The sequence below is a fragment of the Typopeltis vanoorti genome, chromosome 24, assembly GCF_054136105.1.
Source record: "Typopeltis vanoorti isolate ZY-2024b chromosome 24, IOZ_Tvanoo_1.0, whole genome shotgun sequence".
NCBI lineage: Eukaryota > Metazoa > Arthropoda > Arachnida > Uropygi > Thelyphonidae > Typopeltis > Typopeltis vanoorti.
The window spans coordinates 80,940,286-80,955,282 of record NC_143572.1 but is presented as its reverse complement, the minus strand read 5'-3'; the positions used below and the strand labels follow the sequence as shown (position 1 = coordinate 80,955,282).

General features: G+C 39.0%; 1 long non-coding RNA gene across 1 annotated transcript in view; it reads right to left on the bottom strand.

Moving 5' to 3' along the window:
• The window catches only part of LOC150093458 (uncharacterized), a 196,272-nt gene that overhangs the window by 133,892 nt on the left and 47,383 nt on the right, over positions 1 to 14,997 (bottom strand). The window lies entirely within an intron of this gene.

Here is a 14,997-nt window from a genome sequence, read left to right as displayed (position 1 = left end):
CTGGTTGCTGCAACCTAGAGGAAAAGTTCCCACTTTCCTCTGAATGCAGGTTAAGGCAAATTTAAAACAATTTTTTATCCTTCTATAAAGTGTTACCCACTATAGCGGGCTTTTTAGCCCGCGAACAGAAATGATGATGGGTAAACACCGTGTATACACTTAAAGTGATCGGTACCCGACTGATCTGTTCTTATCAGAATTTGCTATATTGTGATTCTGTGCTTTTATCTAGTACGGGTCCCATTGGGACCCAGGATATAAAGCTTTCTCGCCTTTCTGCTGTGTGTAGTATCTGTTCTTACAGATCTACACCTAAACCCCGGACCGGGGCAATAATAAACACTTTGTTTTTCAGAGGTGTAGCAGGCAAGTACATTGCACTGGTTATATACCGGTCTGTATCCCGACGCTCCCCATCTACACATTCGTGTACGAGGGTTATAGCCGGCAGGCCCCACTCGCCAAGAGGACCAGTAGTGGTGTACTTAGGTACGTAACAACTGAGTAAGGGAGTCAGACTGAGACCAGTACGAGCCTCTTCACGTACCCCCCGTAACATCTTTCAGTTCCTCTGCCTCCAATAAAGAGGAACTGTCCTACACTTGTATAGTTCTTCCTTTAACATCCTGTTCATTTCTCTTTCTGCCAAGATGCCCAACAAAAGACTTGCAAGATCATTAACAGTTCGGTATACACTGAATAAACCAGTTAAACCTGAAGATTTTGCTGATGCCATTGTAAATATTGCTGGTATAGACAATGTTACCAATATAAACTGTTGGGATTACCAAAAAGGTTTGTTTGAGGTCACAACTAAAGATCTGGTGACAAAAGATAAGCTTACGGAAACTGGGATAAAGTTAGATAATGAAACCTTTGTAGCTACTGCTGTGGGTTCCATAGGATTTAAATTTGTTTACCTACGGAAACTCCCAGCGGAAATTGACGATGTAACTATTAAAACTACATTTCAAGAATATGGCAATGTTGTTGGTATAGTCCGTCCCGGTTTTGCCAAGTACCCTAAAATTATACAAGGTGACAAGATTCACGTAAAAATACATATGTCAAAACCAGTGCCAAACTTTGTTCAAATCAAAGGCCACTACATAATGGTGAACTACTCCGGTATGGCCCGACTGTGCACCAGGTGTCGTACTGGCGGCCACATTGCAAGGGATTGCCCCGCAAATAGATGTGGGAATTGTAATACAGTTGGCCACTCCCAGCCAAGATGCTTAGAACCATGTACCCTATGTGGTGACCTGTCTCACAGAAGGTTTCAGTGCCTTACAACCACTCCATCTCCTGTGTCACTGGAGGACTTCCCACCTCTTCCTACAACTCCAGCCACTGACAAGAGCCCTGTTGAAAAGATCGAAGGGGCACTCACTCCTGCTCCAGATACATACATTGATGAAAATAATGAGGTCGGAAAAGTTAGTTGTTCTGTCCCTCCAATAGATATTGATGTAGACAGTAATCAAGAAGTAGAGCAAAGTCTTCCCTCTATGACAAACGATGCCGTAAACGGCTCTTCTAATGCTAGCATGATAGGCGATGACGCTAACTTAGACCTTGCCAGTACTAAGACAGACAGTCCAAGGGAGAACGTGGCCGCAGACGATGACTCCTGCTCTTCCTTCCCTGATAACTTACCTGTCGATAGTGACGAATCGAACGATCCTAAACCACTACGTATTGATGAAAGTAGAGAATCTTTTGATGACCCTTCCTCGGACTCATCAGAAGACTGCATGATCGTTGACGCAAAAGTACAATGTGAGGTTAATGATCCAGAAACAGTTCTGAATGAAACAGTCACTCCTTCAGAGGTTCCTACGGATTCCACCAGTAATACTAAAAGAACACGCTCTAGTTCTAGTTCCAGTAGTACAGATGATAACAACTTACCAGCAACTGAACATAAAGGTAAAAAATCTAACAAAAAGTCTAAAAATAAACCACCCTCTTCCAAGCGACAATAATGGACCTACCATTGAAGATTATCACTTTAAATATTCAAGGGTTCAACAGTCTGCATAAACAACAGTGGTTATACAATATCATGTCCATTCGTAGCTGGGACGTAATCTTTTTGCAACAGACTTTTATAAATAAATTACAGGCCATAAAAAATATAGAGAATAAATTCAAGATCAAATCTTTTTGGAGTTTTGGCACTAATAGAAGCAGAGGGGTTGGCATCCTAATTAATTCAAACTTCAAAGGCAAAATTTTTTTCTCTAGAAGAGATCAAGAAGGGAGAATCATTTCTGTACATACAAAAATTAACAATCTTTCCATTAAACTTGTAAATATCTATGCTCCAAATGATAAAAAAGAAAGGAAAACCTTCCTGAACGGTCTCTACCCGTATCTAGTGGGAGAGTTTGAAATCATCATAGGTGGAGACTTTAATTTTGTCATGGATACTCATTTGGACAAAACAGGAGGTGATCCCAACCAGGGTGACACCGGGAAATATCAATTAGGAGAAATATGTACCGAACTGAATCTTGCAGACAGCTGGTCTATCCTTTATCCAGAACGCAGGGCCACTACTTGGAGTTCTAGTAGGGGTGTTAACTCCAGACTGGACCGTTTCTATATTTCCATTAACCTCATACCCTTTCTAAGACAAACAGCCATAGTTAATTCTAGCCAATTACAAAATATTTCGGCCCATTCTGCCGTAGTAATGACCATGCAATTCCCCAGCGATTCATTTCATGGCTCTGGTCTCTGGAGATGCAATCCAATAATATTAGAAGACAGCAGTATTCAGAAAGAACTTAATCAACTTATTTTAGATCATATAGAAAGAAGAAACTCAGAGGATTTAGATATCTGGTGGGACAACCTGAAATTAGCATGCAAACTGAAACTCCAATCTCTCGCCGCTGAGTTAAAATCCGCTTCCAGAAGGCGAATATCACACTTATACAAACTAATCAAAATTTTTCGGAATGGCAGCAATAACAAGAATATACCACAGATACAACTAACTATTCAACAATATAAAGATTAAATTGCACTTTTGGAACAAGAAGACATTCAAACTCAATCCTTAAAAGCGAGAATAAAAAACCTTTCAGCAGAAAAACAGTTTACCCGTGTCTTCTACAACCAGATAAAAGATGACAGGAAAAATAACAATATCCAATCCATAAAATTCAATAACATCATCTCATCTTCCAGGGAACACGTTACTGAAGCATTTACATCTTACTATTCCAACCTCTACACAGCCGAACCAGTAGATGAATCTTTGTGGCCTCGCCTTCTAGAAACCTCTCCCGCATTATCCGCATCTCAACGAGATCTCCTGGAGATACCTCTGATGTTAGAGGAATTAACAAAAGCACTGAAATCCTTCAAACTTCATTGAGCACCGGGCAGTGATGGTCTTCCCGTAGAATTCTATCGAAAATTCTGGCCCTCTCTTGGCCCTTCTCTATTACTCACATTAGACTACTGCATTAAACATGGCGATCTTTCCAAATCTCAAAAAGAAGGCATTATAACCCTCGTACCAAAGAAAGGGGACCCAATGGAAGTTTCCAATTGGAGACCCATCACTCTACTTAATCTGGACTATAAAATCTTTGCAAAATGCCTTTCTACACGCCTCTCCCATGTATTATCTTCCATCATCCCGAATGGCCAAGCTTGCGCCGTCCCTGGTAGAGGTATGTCTCATAACTCTCTTTTTCTCCGTGATGTTATCACCTACTTAAATTATAAGAAACTGCCTGCAACAGTAATTACTCAAGACCAGAGTAAAGCATTTGATCGTGTCTGCCATGCCCTGCTGTTCCAGAAGCTGTCGGCGAATGGAATTGGCCCAAATTTCCTACTTCAAATAAAAACGCTATACCACAACCCTACCAGTAAGATCTCCATCAACGATACTCTGTCAGACCCAATTAGGATCACCAGAGGAGTCAGGCAGGGATGCCCACTTTCTCCTACACTTTATGTTATTTACATTGAAATTCTTGCCACCCTTATCACACAAAACAATGAAATCAGAGGAATAGAACTCCCCCACTACGTAGGTTCTACATTAAAATGCCTTTTGTATGCAGACGACATTACCATTTTCATCCGTAATGAGCAATCTAAAGAGGGCTTAGCTAACTCCATTAATCTCTTTGGTAGAGCTTCTGGTGCTAGAATCAATCATTTAAAGTCTGCACAGTTACCGATAGGATATTGGGAGGATATCCACTCACCGGTTCCTCCTATTAAAATCCTTGGCCTCTGGTTCAATAATGAAAACTCTGTCTCAAACCAACAAGAAATCTTTGATAGACTAAATAACATCAGTCAGAAGTGGAACTCTACGCTCATTGATTACTGGAGTAGGCCACAAATTATTAAAGCTTATGTGGCCTATTGTTTCCTACTACTTGTCACCTTTTATTGTATCCTCATCCTGTCTAAAGCAGTGCGAATCAATTATGTTCCGATTCCTCTGGAAAGGAAAAATTGACAAAGTTAAAAGAATTAAGATGACCCACCCTTTAAGGGAAGGGGGTCTTAACATCTCTTTACTTCCAGAAGCCATCTCAGCTCTTCAATTCACTGAAATTAAGAAAACTTTGATCAATCCGTCCCACGTTGGTAATGGTCTCGTGAAATACTGGCTCGGCTGCAGATACTGTAAAGTTCTTGGTATAAAGTATGTAGGTCCCCAAGCGATACTTCCTCCGAAGGAATACCATAATGTTATTCAAACTCTTCAAAGCCTCTCCACACACCTTCAGGATCCAAACTTTCCAAGCCTAAATAGAGAAAAAATCTATACTATTTTAAGAAACATAAAAGATCCGGATATTGTTACTGAACAACAAAAAAGCACATGGAAGAATAATACTCTCAACTGTATATATACCACCAGAAAACAGTTAAATTTTAAAATTACTTACAAGATTCTTCCGGTGACCCATAGGATTGCAAAATGGAATAGGTGGACAAGAGACAAATGTCCCTTTTGTGAAGAAAGTGAAACCATCATTCATCTTTTTTTTGACTGCTTCAGAAGTCAAGCGATTTGGCGCTTGGTTGGGAACAAATTTAACACCGAAATCTCTTCCGACTTGGTGCTATCATTGACAAACCTTCCTGTGACCTTCTCCAAAATACAACGTAAGCTCTTACTATTTACCATCATTGAGTTCCGTTTCCACATCTGGAAGATTCGCAATGTGGTCGTTTTCCAGAACAGCAGAAGAGGTCTTCCAGACATTATTAGGAGCTTCCGGGCGAGCCTCAAGTTCTACCTCTGGATGAAACTGGAAGAGTTAGGTCCAGATAATTTTAGAAGACAGTGGTGTACCCCAAGTACCTTGTGCTATCTATGGAATAACCAGATAAAGATCACAATCTAACCCAAAGTGTATCCTTTTTTCAGTAAGCTACCTGATTCCCACTACCTTTTCACTAATTTAACTATCTAATTTTGTCCTTTAACTAACGCAATCCTTTTGATTTGTTAACAGTAATTTTTATGTATTATTTTCTCTCAGAACCAATGAAGTACTTCACTGAGGTTCAGTCTTAACTTTAATGTATATCTAGTTTTAACAGTTTGTTTACTTTTTAGGTTTCATTAAGTTTACCCCCAAAGTCGGGCTTTTTAGCCCGCATACAGAAATGATGACGGGTAACCCGAGTACACTCTCAAAGTGATCGGTACCAGTCTGATCTGTTTATGTTTATAGTTGCTAAAGTTTTATTAGCGTTAGCAGCTTAAATATCTATAGGGTTCCCTTTGGGGGGGCCTGGATATTATAAGCTGCTGGGCTAATACCAAATTGTAGTATCTGTTCTGCGAACAATACGTACAAGGTCTAGTAAAGACCAAAACCCCGGACTGGGGTAAGAACAAACTCAAATTCTTTTCAGAGGTGAGTGTTTGTTCCCTCATTGCACAGGCCTATCAGCCTGTAGATTCACTGTCCCCTCTGTACACTTTAGTGTCAGAGGTAGCCGGCAGGCTCCACCCGCAACGTAGACCAGTGGTGGTAGTGAGTATTTTGTATACTAGCTAGGACAAGGGATCCACAGGTTTAGACCTAGAGGGTCTTCCTCACATTCCCCCCAAACAAAAACAGTGCCACCGCCTCATATAAGGTCGGACTGCCCTTCTGTTTAGTATATCTTCGCTATCTAGGAGCTGCCTTATATATAAAGCTGTTTATAAGTAGTATCTGTTCTGCCTAAAACATCATGGCAAACAGCAAACTTTCTAGGGACCTTTCAATCAGGTACACGTTAAAGAAAGTTGTAGAACCGGACATTATTGCAGATGCCTTAGTTAATCTGGTTGGACCTAACAACATCAGAAACATAAATTGTTGGAACTTTAATAAAGGACTTTATATGAAGTGACTACCACTAGCCTTTCAGCCAAGGACAAGCTGATGGAATCACCATTAGTTTTGGACAATGAAGAATTTTTCCCCACCACCATTGGCGGAGGAGGAGTAAAGTTTGTCTACCTAAGACAATTACCTGCAGAAATTGATGACCATACAATAAAAATGACATTCCAAGAATATGGCCATGTACTAGCGATAGTCCGTAGCCATTTTAAGAAATTTCCATCTATAGAGCAGGGTGATAAAATTTATGTTAAAATAATAATGAAAAAAACCATTCCAAATTTTATCTCCATGAAAGGTTACACCATTATGACCAACTACCTTGGCATTACTCGATTATGTAGCAGATGCCAACTTGAAGGTCACCCTGCTAGAGACTGTCCTTTGAACAGATGTGGCAACTGCCAAGTAATAGGCCACTCTCAGCTCAGTTGCACATCTCCGTGTAATAAATGTGGTGATAAATCTCACAAAAAGTTCGAATGCATACAATCAATTTCTAACTCAAAGATAGTTAATATGGAAGATTTTCCTCCGTTACCTCCTACCAAAACAGTCATCGCTAAACAACCAGAAATCAATCCTTTAGTAGTTATATTGAATTCTGATGTTGAGGAGGACATCTCCAAACAACCTAAAGTGGACCAAACAATTCCTTCTTCTGATAATACGGAATGTCTTGAAACCCAACAGAAAGAGGAAAGTATCTCTCTTGAAACCATCTCTGAATCTGATCTTCCTAAAATCACAAAGGAACAACAACAAGAAACAACAACTGTTCTCCCCCAGTGTCAAACTACTAGTAACCCATCTCCTGAAAATGAAGAAACCTCAAGTGAAGATGATGAAATGGAAACAGAAAACCTTAAAGACACCCAAATAATAGCAGTTGAGAAATCTAATGCTTCATATACTAATCCCTCAACTGAAGATACGAAAGAAAACAACTCCTCCCAACATTTAAAAGTTGACACAGAAATCCACATGAATGCTCTTTGTCTTGAGCGAAAGTATAAAAAGTTAGTAGAAGATATTAAAATAATTAGTAAAGAATCTGAGGTCTTTGCCAAAAGAGTAACAAGTTTAAAACCTGCGATTATAGAAGAGAAATCTATAGAAGAATGTCTCGCTGCTTACCAAAGTGCATGCATGAGGGTAAAGGGTAAATTCCCGCAACCGTTTTCACAGCTACCACAAAAACAAATTCATATCCTGGCCGATGAATTTAATATCTTACAACATATGATTAAAAAATCACTCGCAAGTTTTAAAGAAAAAACAACGATAGATGAACAACCTGTAGTACTGTTGGAGGACACGGACCCCCTTCATTTAGAGAGTCCAGGTCCCAAAAGAACAAGGTCTGTTGCTAGTGTTACAAAGAACTCTGATAGACGAGACCAAATAAAAAAAAAAGAAGAAACAAACTTAAGGAAATTTCTGACCACTTTCAAAATAAGTATAACCTAGTTCAGTACAGTCTTTTTGTAATCCTTAAAGTTAATGTTGTCTGTAAAAGTTATTACAACTCCTTGCTAGTTTTTCTTTTTTTTCTCTTGTCCCTGTTGTCTTGGGAGGCTGCTTCAGCACGCCTCTCCAGATAATGGGATCTATTTTTTTTTATGCCATTAGCAAGGACAGTCAATGATGTTATATAAAGAGACTGAAAGTGTTATAGATCTAGAAATTTGATTTCAGAGGTTAGGTTAAGTTAATTATTTTTGTTTACTGATTACCTCGTGGATGTGGTTCTATTGCAACTCCACGAAAAGCAGATATAGGCAAAATTTATAGGTTAGGTTTAATGGATTTTAAAATCCACCTTCCTTAAAGTTTACCCACACTTCCGAAGAGCTTTTAAGCTCTTGAATAGAAATGATGACGGGTAACCTGTGTTCACACTTAAAGTGATCGGTACTAGTCTGATCTGTTCTTATCAGCTTTCTAGATAGTGTTTTTCTTGTGCTTAAATCTATTACGGGTCCCATTGGGACCCAAGATATTAAGCTTAGCTTAGTTAGCGAATTGGTTGTGTAGTATCTGTTCTTACAGAGCTACACAGGTCGTGTCTGACCAAAACCCCGGACAGGGGCAACAATAAACACTTGTCTTTTTCAGAGGTGTTGGTGGAAAGTACACTGCACTGGTGACATCAGTCTTTACCTCTAGCTCCCCCTCTACATTTAGGTGTACGAGGGTTATAGCCGGCCGGCTCCAACCGCAACGAGGACCAGTGTTCGATGTACGTTGGTACTTATCCAGGAGTAGAGATAATAGACCGAAGCCAAGTACAATCCTCAACACATTCCACCGTAACAGTTTCAGAGCTTCTGCCTTCGTATATAAAGAAGCTCCGTCCTACTCAATAAAATAGAAATGTCTAAATTAAACAGAACCTGCACAGTAAGATTCACATTCAAACAAACAGTCAAAGCAGAAGATTTGGCTGACGCATTAGCCAATATTGTCAATCCCAGTCAGCTATGTAACATCAACTGTTGGGATTACCCTAAAGGACTGTATGAAGTAACGGCTAAGGACCATTTTACCAAAGACCTTCTCCTGAGAGAAGGAGTCACGGTTAATGGAGCCAAATTTCTTCCAAATTCGGTTGGCAGTTCCATTAAGTTTATATACCTGAGAAAACTTCCAGCAGAAATAACTGATGACATGATAGTTTCTGCATTTAAACTTTACGGCACAGTTCTCAAAATTAACAGAGCTCATTTTTCCAAATACCCCAATATTGAGCAAGGGGACAAAATTAGCGTCAAACTTAATATGCAAAAAACAGTCCCTAACTTTGTATCTATTCAAGGGCATCTAGTCATGGTCTCTTACGATGGGGTGACCAGAGTATGCTCCAAATGTAAACAACCTAACCATGAAGCCAAGGTCTGTCCCAATAACAGATGCGGTAACTGTGACGTTTATGGTCACTCGCAACTCGTCTGCACAGCTCCCTGCAAAATTTGTAATGATACTTCCCACAGGAAATATGAGTGCAGTACACTGATTCCTCCAATAGTCTCTAACGAGGAGTTTCCACCACTTCCAATAAAAGTACCTCAGGAAAAAAGTGACTCCGAGGAACCAAAAAAATAATAAATCCCCCTGAACCAAGTACCACAACACAGGTTGTGGAAGAAGGTGAACACAATCTTACACCTCTTAACCCGACACCAGTTGTAGACCCTTCTCCAGAAGAAGGGAAACCAACCACTATCTCTACGGATCCAAAAAATGTTCCTGAAACAATGTACCAAACAGAAAGAGGATGTAGTCTCCCCTCTTCATGTGAAACTATTCCAGATAACTGTCCACGCGATCTTAGTGATGACTCATCTATGGAAGAAGACATCCCTCTCCATAGCCAAACTCAGCCATTTGGAGCTTTAGATGCCCCACATCCTTCAGAACTCACTTTGAAGTCTAATCAATATGTTGATGCGTTTAAGGACGCACAAGATACCCAGAAACTCCAAGAACTTTTAAACAAACCTATGCCGAGTGACAGCAAAAATATACATAAGTCAAAAATCCCTAAACAAACAGAGAAGAAATCCCCTGAAGAAGTAGATACTCCTAAAAAAGTTCTAAGCGTTCTCCTAACACAATGTTCACAGCCTGAATCCCAGGGTCCCAAAAGGACTAGACCAACCTCTGAAAATGAAGACACCTCCAGTTCACCAGAGAGAGAACGGAAAAGCAAAAATAATAACAAAAAACCCAAGAATCATACCATCACCAAATCCCAGTGATGAGACCAACAACCTCTTTAAACATAGCTACAATTAATATCCAAGGTTTCAATAACAACAAAAAACAGAATTGGTTATTTAATACCATGATCTCTAATAAATGGGATATTATATTTTTGCAAGAAACGCACATCAACCAATTGAAATTAGTTAAAAATTTGGAAAACAAATTTAAGATTAAATCATTCTGGAGTTTTGGAACAAATAGAAGTAAAGGAGTAGCCATCATTTTTAACCCTAACTTCACAGGTAAAATTCTATTTTCTAAAAGGGACCAAGATGGCCGTATTATTATAACTCACATCAAAATCAACAACTGTAGCATTAAATTGGTAAACATCTATTCCCCAACAGATAAAGCTGAGAGAAAAAATTTCCTAAAAAATCTACATCCATATCTAGACGGTTCTTTTGAAATTAAAATGGGCGGAGACTTTAACTTTGTAATGAATTTATCACAAGATAAAGTAGGAGGGGACAACAAACAAGGTGATTTTGGTAAGTTACAACTGTCAGAAATATGTTTTGAATATAATCTTACAGACTCGTGGAACTTTCTCTACCCCAATAAATCTTGCACCACATGGAAATCCAGCAGAGGAATCAGGACAAGACTTGACAGAATTTACACCTCTGAAAACCTTACTGCTCTATTGAAACAGAACGTAGTAGACCACACAAGTTATGCTATGAAAATTTCAGACCACTCAACAGTTGTAGCTACCTTTCTCTTCCCTTCTGAATCTTTTTTCGGACCGGGCTTTTGAATCTTTTTTCGGACCGGGCTTTTGGAGATGTGATCCCACACTCCTAGAAGAAGAGGACACAAAGAATGAAATCAACCTTTTAATTTCAGAACATCTAAATCTTATATCTGATAATAAAGCAGAATGGTGGGAGCAGTTAAAATCCGCCTGTAAAGAAAAATTACAAGAAATTTCCAAAAAAAGAGACTCAAAATACAACAACTGTATAGATTCATATTTCTTTTTCAACAAGGAAATAATAATAGTAATATTCTTCAAATACAACAATCCATTCAAAACTTTAGAAATCAAATAATAGCCCTGGAACAAGAAGACATCAGAACACAACTCCTTAAATCCAGAAGTAAAAAGGTCGCTGCTGAATATCAATTTACCAGGATTTTCTACACTCAAATTAAAGAAGATAGAAAAAATAAGCACATACAAGAAATTATTCAGAATAACATGAGTCTTACAAAAAAGGAACAAATCATTGACACTTTCAAAACATACTACTCTCAGCTTTACACAGCTGAAAAGGTAGATGAATCCCTATGGCCCAGGCTCCTACAAAAAAATCTAAAAGTGCCTAACCCCCAGAAAGAATGGTTAGACAGACCCTTTTCAGTTCAGGAAATAAAGCTAGCACTAAAAACCTTCAAAAACCATGCTGCTCCTGGCTCGGACGGCCTTCCCATGGAATTCTACAAAATTTTTTGGCCAAAACTCGCTCATGCTCTCCTACAGGTATTTGAATACTGTATCACTAGAGGTAATTTGACAACCTCACAAAAATCTGGAATAATTTCCCTAGTACCAAAACAAGGAAATCTCAAAGATATCAAAAATTGGAGACCAATAACCTTATTAAACTCTGACTATAAAATTTTAACTAAATCCATCTCCCTCCGTCTAGCGCAAATACTTCCAACCATTTTACATAACAATCAAGCAAGTACAGTTCCAGGAAGAGCAAGCTCACATAACGTTCTTTTCCTCCGGGACACCATATCTTATTTAAAATACAAAGAAATCCCAGCTGTTCTCATATCTTTAGACCAAAGCAAAGCTTTTGACAGAGTATGCCATAATCTCTTATATGAATCTCTTACACAGCACAACCTTGGCCCGTCTCTGCTGCACATGATTAAGACCGTCTATCATGATATCAACAGCAAACTTCTGATAAACGAAACACTGTCTGAGCCTATTAAAATTACAAGAGGAGTTCGACAAGGATGTCCTCTCTCCCCCGCCCTCTATGTTATCTACATAGAAATTCTAGCAAATCTAATTAGGAACTCGCCAGAAATAAAAGGTGTAGAATTTCCTCCAATAGTTGGTCCACCCCTTAAAGTTCTTATATATGCAGATGATATCAATATTATAATTAGAAATGAAGCTTCAAAAGAAAGTCTCTCTCACATTATCCACACTTTTGAATCTGCATCAGGCTCCAAAATTAATGAAGACAAAACTGCCACTCTCCCCGTTGGTTTCTGGCCAAATATCAAAACTCCCATCCCTCCAATCAAAATATTAGGCCTATACTTTAACAATGAAAATACTCTTGTCAACCAAGAAGAAATTTTAGGAAAGCTCCAACAAACCAAATTGAAATGGGAGTCAAACATCTTAGACTTCAATGGCAGAGCCTAAATAATAAAGCAAATTATGATCCCTATCATCTCATACTATGTGTCCCCTTTCACTACCACAAAACTTTTTCTTAAAAAATGAAAAGATCATGCTCAATTTTTTTTGGAAAAACAGAAAGGATAAAATAAAAAGAATCAAATTGACAAGACCCACAGAGAATGGTGGTGTTAATATTCCGTTATTGGTGGAATATATCACAGCAATTAAGTTAAGTGAGCTCTTCAAAAGCCTGATCAACCCAAACCATATTGCACATGGCTTGATAAAATACTGGCTTGGATCAAGACATTGCAAAACTTTTAATATAAATTATTACGGTCCACAAGCAATCTTTCCTCCGAGTGACTACCAATCCATTCTTAAATCACTGAATTCCATCATCCCTTTTTTGCAAGTTCCTATACTTTCTAACAAAAGAACATTCATTTACCAAAGATTAAGAAATATGAAAGACACTGAAATACCGTCAATTGAAGATATCACAACATGGAAACATAACACCCTTCCTTGTTTGTATGCTACAAGGAAAATGCTGAACTTCAAAATTACACACAAGATCCTCCCAGTAAATCACCTCGTATCGAAATGGAATAGAAGAGTGGCGGACCATTGTGTATTCTGCGGAGAAAATGAAACCATTGATCATCTGTTCTACACTTGTTTCACCGCTCAAGCAGTATGGAGACTTGTTGGAGACAGATTTAATATTACTATCACCCAGAATCTGGCACTCAAGCTACTAGAATTAGCTACTCACATGTCCAAAAATCAGAGAAGACTTCTCATTTACATCATCATCGAATTTAGATTCCATATGTGGAAGATCCGGAATGTAGCGTACTACAACAAGTGCAAGAAGGGACTTCCCGACATTATAAGAAGCTGCAGAAACAGTATTAAGAACTTTGTTGCAATGAGACTCGATGAGTTAGGTTCGGTGGAGTTCTACAAACAATGGTGCGTTCCCTCAACCATTTCTTATCTGTGGAATAACCAGGTAAGGATTAAAATTTAACTTTTTATTCTGCCTAAGTTACTCTCTGTTACCTAAATTCTTTACATGTAGTTATAAAACCCTGTTTCTGGTTTTCCATATAGCCAAGGAAGAAATACTCTGAGGCCAAAATAGCAACCTTGTCACTATTTACAATATAATTTAATCTTTTCAATATTATGAAATTAACCAGTAGTTGTTTTTATTATCATTTAAGTTACAAATTGAGTAATTGTAATCAAAGTTGCTTACTTTGCACGTTTCAAGTTTACCCCGAACCTAGAGTTTTTCAACTCTAATACAGAAATGATGACTGGGTAACACCTCACCACTGTGAATGGTACTAGTCTGATCTGTGCTTATCAGCTCTAGTTCCTAAAGTTTTATTAGCGTTAGCAGCTTAAATATCTATAGGGTTCCCTTTGGGGGGGCCTGGATATTGTAAGCTGCTGGGCTAATACCAAATTGTAGTATCTGTTCTGCAAACAATACGTACAAGGTCTAGTAAAGACCAAAACCCCGGACTGGGGTAAGAACAAACTCAAATTCTTTTTCAGAGGTGAGTGTTTGTTCCCTCATTGCACAGGCCTATCAGCCTGTAGATTCACTGTCCCCTCTGTACACTTTAGTGTCAGAGGTAGCCGGCAGGCTCCACCCGCAACATAGACCAGTGGTGGTGGTGGTGTGTACACACGATACAAACATCAGGACAGGGGACCCACAGGTTAAGACCTAGAGGGACTTCCTCGCAATTCCCCCGTAACAGCTCCAGTTCCACCGCCTCACACCTATAAGGTGTGAACTGTCCAACACTGAAGGATATCTGTCCTATTTAGGAAAGCTGTCTTGTATAAAGCTGTGTTAAGACATCCGTAAAATGGCAAACCAACGGTTAGTACGAGATTTGACCGTTAGGTTTTCTCTTAGAAAGAACATTAGTCCGGTGGACATCGCGGACGCCATAGTAACTGCCATTGATGAAAGACAAGTCTCCAACATAAATTGTTGGGATCAGTTTAAAGGTCTTTATGAAGTAACGGTGAAGACTCCCCAATCTAGAGATACGTTAATGGAAGAAGGTATAGTTCTAGGTGAAGAACGTCATCTTCCCGCAACGGTTGGCGGCAGCGGGGTGAAAACAATCCACCTCCGGAAACTGCCCGCAGAAATTGATGATGAGGCCCTAAAAATCTCCTTCCAAGACTACGGCTCAGTTCTTAGCATAACCAGAGCTAAGTTTGAAAAGTACCCAGCAATTGAACAGGGTGAAAAAATAGCGATTAAGATTAAAATGACCAAACCAGTTCCAAATTTCCTTATCATACAAGGCTACACTGTATTAATAAATTATCAAGGTATGATAAAGTGCTGTCATCGTTGCAAGAGTAGTGATCACATCGCCAGAGACTGTTCTCTCAATAGATGCGGCAACTGTGCCACCATAG